Below are 8,886 nucleotides of genomic sequence, written 5' to 3'. Positions count from 1 at the left end.
TGGCAAGACAATATCCAGGGTCATGAGGCCTCTCCCCACCGCCCGCCTTAGCATGACCCTGCCTGGTGTGGGTCAGTCCCTGAAACCAATGGCCTCGGGCAGCACAAACGCTGCCTCCCAGGCCCCACAGGCCCTGCTGGCTCTGTGCAAGTAGCGATAGGCACATGCCAAACCCCGAGTCATAGAACTGTAGGACTGATAGGGACTCGAGAGGACATCTAGTCCAGTTCCCTGCACTCATGCCAGGACTATTATCTAAACCATGTGTGACAGGTGTTTGTCTAACCTCCTCTTAAACATCTCCAAGGATGAAGATTCCACAACATCCCTAGGCAATTTATTCCAGTGCTTAACTACCCTGACAGTTAGGAACTTTTTCCTAATGTCCAACCTAAACCTTAACAAGAACAATTTTTCTCCTTCATGTCCCCTCAGTCTTCTCTTTTCCAGACTAAACAAATCCAGTGTTTTCAACCTTCCCTCATAGCTCATGGTTTCTAGCCCTTTTATCATTTTTGTTGCTCTTCTCTGGACTTTCTCCAATTTGTCCACATCTTTCCTGAAACGCAGCACCCAGAACTGAACATGATACTCTAGTTGAGATCTAATCAGCGCGGAGCAGAGCAGAAAAATTACTTTGTGTCTTGCTTACAACACTCCTGCTAATACAACCCAGAATGATGTTATGCTGTTGACTCATACCTAGCTTGTGATCTACTCTGACACCCCCCCCCCCCCCAGATCCCTTTCTGCAGTACTCCTTCATTTCCCATTCTGTATGTGTGCAACTGATTGTTCCTTCCTAAGTGGAGTACTTTGCATTTGTCCTGATTGGATTTCATCCTATTTACGTCAGACCATTTCTCCAGTTTGTCCAGCTCATTTTGAATTTTAAGCCTATCCTCCAAAGCATTTGCAACCCCTCCCAGCTGGGTATCATCAGCAAACTTTAGAAGTGTACTCTGTGCCATTAGCTAAATCACTGGTGAAGATATTGAACAGAACCAGACCCAGAACCGATCCCTGCAGGACCCCACTCGTTATGCCCTTCCAGCAGGACTGTGAACCACTGATAACTACTCTCTGGAAACAGTTTTCCAACCAGTTTTGCACCCACCTTATAGCAGCTCCATCTAGGTTGCATTTCCCTAGTTTGTGTATGAGAAGCTCATGTGAGACCGTATCAAAAGCATCACTAATGTCAAGATACACCACATCTACCACCTCCTTTCCCCCCCCCCATCCACAGGGCTTGTTACTCTGGCAACAAAAGCTGCTAGCCTTGTTTGACATGATTTGTTCTTGACAAATCCATGCCAACCCTTACTTGTCACCTTATTATCTTCTAGATGTTTGCAAATAATTAAGCAATCGATTTGCATCCATTATCTTTCCAGGTATTGAAGTAAAGCTGACTGGTCTGTAATTCCCCGGGTTGTCCTTATTCCCCTTTTTATGGATTAGCACTAGATTTGCCCTTTTCCAGTCCACTGGAATCTCTCCTGTCTTCCAGGAGTTTTCAAAGATAGTCGCTAATGGCTCAGATATCTCCTGAGCTCCTCGAGTATTCTAGGCTGCATTTCATCAGGCCCCAGTGACCTGAAAATATCTAAATAATCTCTAGCTCGTCTAAATAACTTTTAACTTCTTTCCCTATTTTAGCCTCTTCTGATCCTACCTCATTTTCACTGGCATTCACTATGTTAGACATCCAATCGCTGCTAACCTTTTTGATGAAAACTGAACCAAAATGTCATTTAGCACTTCTTCTATTTCCACATTTTCTATTACTCTGTGTGTGTGTGTGTGTGTGTGTGTGTGTGTGTGTGTGTGTGTGTGTGTGTGTGTGTGAGAGAGAGAGCGCGGGGGGGGCGGGAACAGTAACTGGCTCTCACGGATTCTCAGGATCTGTGCCCTCTCTCCTCTGTACAGCCCCTGGGAGAAACCCTCTTCAGTGTGACAGCCCTTCTCAAGGGTTGCACTCGCTCTGGGGGTTAGGTCCTTTGGCCCTGCCACCTCCCGGGACTGAACCTCTAAGCCTCCAGCACACCTGGCTCTCTCTCTGGGGGCCCCCTCAGGGTGTCCCCTTGCTCTGGAACCCCATGACCTCCACTTCCAGAGGGAATAATGCAACCCCGCTCTCTAGACTGGAGTGACTCTCAGCTAGCGTAAAACAGGAGCATTTATTGAACATCTGAACCCAGCACAAGAAACTCCAGGCCTCAGGCCTGGCCTCCCTCAGCACAGCAAATCTAAGTCTGTCCTGCATCCACATGGGCTCTGGCTGCCCTCTTCCAGCTGAACATTTGATATCCCCGTCCCCCAAGTCCCGCCTCTGTCCTTTGTCATCTGTCCCAGGTAAACAGGGTCGCCTGGGCCTCCTCTCCTCTCATCCGCCCTTTGTTTCCCCTCTGTCTGGAACTGGCTGGTCCAGTCACCGGGGTCCTCTCCGCAGCCCATTATCCTCCCACTGGCCAGAATCAGCTGCGATGCCCATGCTTGGCCTCCCGGTCACCAGGTGCTGGGCTATCCATTCTCCAGGCCATTCGCTGGCCCTCTGTAACAACAAATTCCCTCTCCCACCACCTCGTTAAACCAGTAACACACAGGGAAACTGAGTCTCACTCCCTCTGCATGCAAACCATTGGAAAACCACTGAAAAGAAGAACATCCTCCACTTCGTCACATCTCTCCCCCCTTTGAGGCTGAATGGAGCAGGGTCACTTAGTCAGTGACCTGGGGAAGTTCAGGGCCCCCGCCCCGTGATAAAGCATCTGCTATCACATTGGCACTCCCCCTCACATGGACCACCTCCATGTCATACACCTGGAGGAGCAGGGCCCATCTCAGCAGGTTGGCATTAGCCCCTTTCATTTGGTGCAGCCACATCCAGGCGAATGGTCAGTGTACACGGTGAAGCGCCACCCAAATAGATACGGCTGCAGTTTAAGGGCCCACAGCAGGGCCAGGCGTTCCTTCTCTATGGCCGCATAGTGCTGGTCCCGGGGCAGCAGCTTCTTGCTCAGGTACACAATGGGGTGTCTCTCCCCCTTAGTATCAGTTTGCATCAGTACCGCCCCCAGCCCTGTGTCCGAGGCGTTGGTGAACACCAGGAAGGGTTTGTTAGAATCCGGGTTTACCAGCACCAGGCCTGGGATAAGTGCCTCCGGTAGTACCCCGCCATCCCAATGAAAGCCTGGACCTGCTTCTTAGTCTGGGGAGCGGGCCAATCCTGGATTGCCTCCACCTTGGCCGGCTCCGGCTTCAGGTGGCTGCCGCCCACCTTGTGGCCCAGGTATAAAATCTCTGCCATCCCCACCTTGCACTTTTCAACTTATGGTCAGTCCTGCATCCTGGAGGCGACCCAGCACCCTCTTCACCTGGGACACAGGTTCTTCCCAGGTCTGGCTAAAGAGACAGATATCGTCAATATACGCCAGAGCAAAGCCCTCCATCCCCCTTCGTAACTGATCCACCAGGCGCTGGAAGGTGGCAGGTGCCCTCTTGAGGCCGAAAGGCAGGACCAGGAACTCAAAGAGCCCTATTGGGCTGGTGAAGGCAGACTTCGCCCTGGTCTCCGGGTCCAGAGGCACCTGCCAGTAGCCTTTGGTAAGATCCATGGTAGTGAGGTATCGGGCACCGCCCAACTTGTCTAGGATCTTGTTGGTCCTAGGCATGGGGTAGGCATTGGACACGGTGATGGCATTGAGCTTCCGATAGTCCACACACAACTGGATCAACCTGTCCTTCTTGGGTACCAGCACCATCGGAGAGCCTAGGGCTGGTCCCCAAGCTGGTAGCTGGATCACCCCTAAAGCCAGCATGTCCCCGACCTCTCTCTCCAGGTCCTGGGCTGTTTTCCCAGTGACCCTGAAGGGGGAACACCTGATGGGAGTGTTAGCTCCCCTCTCCACCTGGTGAACAGCCAGGTTAGTGAGCCCAGGCCAGTTGGAAAACCAGCTGCCGGTACAAATGCAGCGAATCTCTGATCTCTGCCTGCTGGGCAGGGGTTAGCTGGTCTGAGAGGGGAATTGATTCCAGTGAGGGTCTGGCTCCCATCTCAGGGAGGAGGCTGACCAGGGGATCCTCTCCCTTCTCCTCCCACTGCCCACACACGGCCCATACCAACTTCTCCCTGTCCCAGTATGGCTTCATCATGTTGACATGGTACACCTAGTGGCTGTGTGCCTAGCTGGATAGTTCCACTACATAGTTCACCTCGTTTACCTGTCCGATGACCTTGAAGGGGCCGTCACAGGCAACTTGCAGCCCGTTCTTCCTCACGGGGATGAGAAGCATCACCTGGTCCCCGGTGCCGTGGGAGCAGGCGTGACGTTATTGACAAACTGACCGTATAGATCATTGTTGCGACCACTGTTATATATTTGCACTAAATCTTGTACAAAGGACGTCCAGTAAGGTGTCTATGGAAAGGTTATGGTTTGCTGGTTATGATTATGCTGTCTGTATGTGTGTATCATTTTTGTAGTTGAAGTTATGAATATTGGCTATGTACTTGTATCTCAGTGTGTTTTTAATTCTAAGTAGCCTCAGTGAAGCATTTGGTCAGCTTCTTAAGGAAGGACTATTCTCAGTAAGTGCCCAGTCAAGAAACACTTAACTGACAATGAACTCTGGGAGACGCCAATCCACATCTGAGCTTCCCTGGGAACGTTCAAACTAACATGTAAACAATGGCGTCGGCCTGTAAAGAACTGAGTCATGCATGGACATGTGACTTGCCTATGTGACTCCAAACTCCATCTTGCTGCTGTAATTTCCACAGTAAAAATAAAGGGGTCTTTCCACGGGCAGAGACTATAAAATGCCCTGAAAACCCCTCCATCTTGTCTTCAATCCTGCTTCTTACTTCTGGAGGAGCCTTGCTACAAACTGAAGCTCTGAACAAAGGACTGATGACCCATCCGAGCTGTGGAGGTACTCCAGAGACTTGATTCAACCTGCAGTTTATTCTATCACTGCTACAAGCCTGAACCAAGAACTTTGCCATTACTGTATGGAATTGATTCCATTTAACCAATTCTAGCTCTCATCTCTATCTTTTTCCTTTTATGAATAAACCTTTAGATTTTAGATTCTAAAGGATTGGCAGCAGCGTGATTTGTGGGTAAGATCTGATTTGTATATTGACCTGGGTCTGGGGCTTGGTCCTTTGGGATCAGGAGAACCTTTTTTCTTTTACTTGGGTATTGGTTTTCATAACCATTTGTCCCCATAAGGAGTGGCACTGGTGGTGATACTGGGAAACTAGAGTGTCTAAGAGAATTGCTTGTGTGACTTGTGGTTAGCCAGTGGGGTAAAACCAAAGTCCTCTCAGTCTGGCTGGCTGGTTTGGTTTGCCTTAGAAGTGGAGAAAGTAACTGCCCTGCTCTAAGCAATTTGTCCTGAATTGGCACTCTCAATTGTGTCCCACCAAAGGCAGCATTTTTACAGTGGCGTAGTCGTGCTTGGATCCACAGAACCAGGTCAATTAAGCTTTGGGTCAGAACCCCACGCTACCCACATTTGAATTTTGGTATTGAGAGTTTGGTTGGTTAAAGAGCAGTTGCAATGGCTGAGCAAAGAGCATTTGAGGCCTTGGCAAAAAAACCCTGGAAGATTTGTGTTCAGAAAAGGGGATAAGCTTTAGAAAGAAAGCTACAAATCAAGAACGGAGAGATCTGTTAATGGCCAGTGATCAGGAGGCAGGAGCACAGCCCTTACCTGATACTACAGAAACTGCAGAAGCCATTAGAATGAAAAAGGCAGCAAATAAACTGCAACTTGAGCAGGAACAGAAACTAGCAGCTCTTGGATTGCTGGAAAATCAAAAGAATTCTGAATTAGAAAAAGAAGTGAAAGAAAGAATGGCTGAATGGGGGGGGGGGGGGGAAGCTGCTGAAAGAGAGAGAAGCCAAAGAAAGGAATGCTGAATTGAAAAGAAAAGCTGTTGAAAGAAAGAAGGAGGCTGCTGAGCGAGAGGAAAGGGCTCGTAGGGGCGTATGGAGCGGCTGGCTGCTGCGGAGAGGGTTGCCAGACTTAGGCTCCAAGTCAAAAAAGCAAGGGAAGAACAGCAGAAACGGTTATAAACAGGACTTTCAAGATGATACAACGTTGGTACGCTGTACACACGCTCCCCGGATTACGCAAACCCAATTTACGCAAATCCGCACTTACGGAAAAAGTTCCATAAGCTAGAAAGTTTTTATTTGTTTGGGTTTTTGGGGTTTTTTTTGCGCGTAATGGTCGGTTATACGTTCCCGACGTACACAAAATTCGAGTTACACAAGGCGTTCCGGAACGTTTGCGTAAGTCAGGGAGCGTCTGTATTACTCTGAGCAATTTTCTGTATTTAACCCATTACACTACGACCGGCGCAGTATAGATTGAGCGTAACAGCATTGAAGAACAAGGACGGAGAGACAGTAATTGACAGAGCAGGGATGGAGGAGGTCTGCAAGGACTTCTGTACAGAACTGTTCAAATCAAGAATCAACATCCCTCTCCCAACGCTCCAAGAGTCAGAAGAACGCGTCCCCCCAGTAATCGTCAGCGAAGTCCAAAGTGCACTACACCAGCTGAAGAAGGGAAAAGCTCCAGGCAAAGATGGAATAATGTCAGAAATTATTTCTGCAAGAGGTGAAAAATTTTGGAAGGCCCTCGCTTTAAGATTCAGTCGATATCTCGAAGAAGGAAAAATACTATCAAGCTGGAAGGAGTCGAATACCATCCTGCTGTACAAGAAGGGGGATCGAGAAAATCTTAAGAACTATCGCTCTATATGCCTGCTCTCTCATATCTATAAACTCTTTACAAAGGTGATAACAAACCGACTCTCGCAGGGTCTGGATGAACAACCGTCGAGAGAGCAGGCAGGGTTTTGAAGAAATTTCAGCACAATCGACCGTATATTTACCCTTAGCCAGCTCCTAGAAAGAGTGAGAGAATACAAACTCCCGCTGTGCATTGCTTTCGTCGACTATGAAAAGGTCTTCGATAGCGTTGAGTTCAACGCAATATTAAAGGTGCTCGCAGAGCAGGGCATTAACACGCAGTACATCAGTTTGTTGAAGGAAGTGAATACTGGATGTACAGCAGACATTACTCTCCTCGAAACTCCCCTCCGCATCCCAATCGAGAAAGGCGTAAAGCAAGGAGATACGATTTCACCGAAACTATTTACCGCCTGCCTTGAAATGGTTATGAACAAGATCAATTAGAGGAGTGGTGTTAATATAAATGGAGAACGATTATCTCATCTCAGATTCGCGGACAACATCGTACTAATTGCCGAAAGCACCAACCAACTGCAGAGCATGCTACGAAGACACGACAAGAAAAGCAGTCAGGCTGGTCTGAAAATGAACCGTTGCAAAACAAAATACATGCAATCAGACGTCTTACGAAAAGCCCGAATAACGGTAACAGGAGAAGAAATTGAAGAAGTGGAACAGTACACCTATTTGGGCCAAGAAGTAAATATGAGCCAAGACATGTAGAACTCTCGTGAAGGATTCAGGCAGGATGGTGTGCGTTTAATTCCATCAAGGACATCCTCCAAGGAAAAAACGACAAGACCACACGTACAAATTTCTTCAATTCAACAGTGCTGCCAGTCATGCTCTATGGCAGTGAAACGTGGACACTGACTAAGAGAGAACAGGGGCTGTCGGTAGCTGAAAGGGCAATGGAACGAGCGATGTTGGGAATTTCCCTTCTGGATCGTATCCCAAATGAAACAATTAGAGAACGTAGTGGTGTGAAAGATATTGTTGTGGAAAGCAGATATAAGAAGATACAATGGGTGGGCCACATAGCACGGTTCACGCACAATAGGTGGACTGCAATAATTACTGAGTGGTACCCGCACGAACAGAAAAGACCACCTGGTCGGCCTCCAAGAAGGTGGGAAGATGACATTGTAAAACGTTTCGGACGAACGTGGAGAAGAAAGGCAAGAATGCGAGAAGAATGGCGGACGTGTTGTGATCGGCACAGTCTTAACGACCGCTGAAGACCGATCGATCCAGGTGACACTATGACCAGGGGGAGAGGGACTCTAACCTGATGGGAAATAGCTGTTTGTCTGTGAATGAAGTTTCTGAATGTCTGTCTAATGGCTCAGAAGTGAATCTGGAATTAGATCAAGCACAGAAAGATCTCATTGGTCAGGAAAATGTTTCTCTGGAGCAGATTAAAGTGGATGGTCAGGCTAGCTGAGGAAGGCAAGGAAAGTTTGGATAAGCCCAGGCAGCCTTGTGAGCTGATGGCTTTATCTAGTCAGCAGTTTAGGAAGACAAGGATAGTGGAAGCTGAGTGTCGCTATACCTTACCTGTTACCTGTGTGGAGAATTGTGACAGTGAAGGGAATGTACCTGTGTCTGTTAGGGGTATTGACTTGCCTATGGAGGGAGCTACCCAGTCTCCAAGCAGTTGTCTGTGAACAGCCCGGTGTGCTGGGACAAGGGAAATGAGATCCCAAGCTGTGTGTCTGTCAAAAGGGAAGGTTTCTCCAGTTCTTCTTTGTCTGTGGAGCAGACAGAAGGTGCCTTTCAGCCTGGGATGGTTGAGAATAGTGCAGTTGTCTCAGAGTTGGTTCTGGATTCAACTAAAGCCCAGGAAGGAAATGGTCCTAAGTTTGTGTCTGCTGGGGAGAATGGCACTGTAACTAAGTTGCATCCAGTTAGTGTCTTAGCAAAATCCCAGAGACCAGACAATTCTGGTGTTTGTATCTTGCCTATTGCTAATGTGTGGCTGGAAAAGGGTGTAGCAACTCTGTCTGATCAGGGTGATACCCTAGCCAGGGCACAGGGAGAGCATGAAGGTGATTTGATTGTGTTACTTACTGACAGTGTGGCAACTGGTAGCCATAAGGAAAAGATTCCC

Source organism: Chrysemys picta, chromosome 2 (genome assembly GCF_011386835.1).
Source record: "Chrysemys picta bellii isolate R12L10 chromosome 2, ASM1138683v2, whole genome shotgun sequence".
Lineage (NCBI taxonomy): Eukaryota > Metazoa > Chordata > Testudines > Emydidae > Chrysemys > Chrysemys picta.
The sequence above is the reverse complement of the archived record's forward strand: the minus strand, read 5'-3'. Positions refer to the sequence as shown.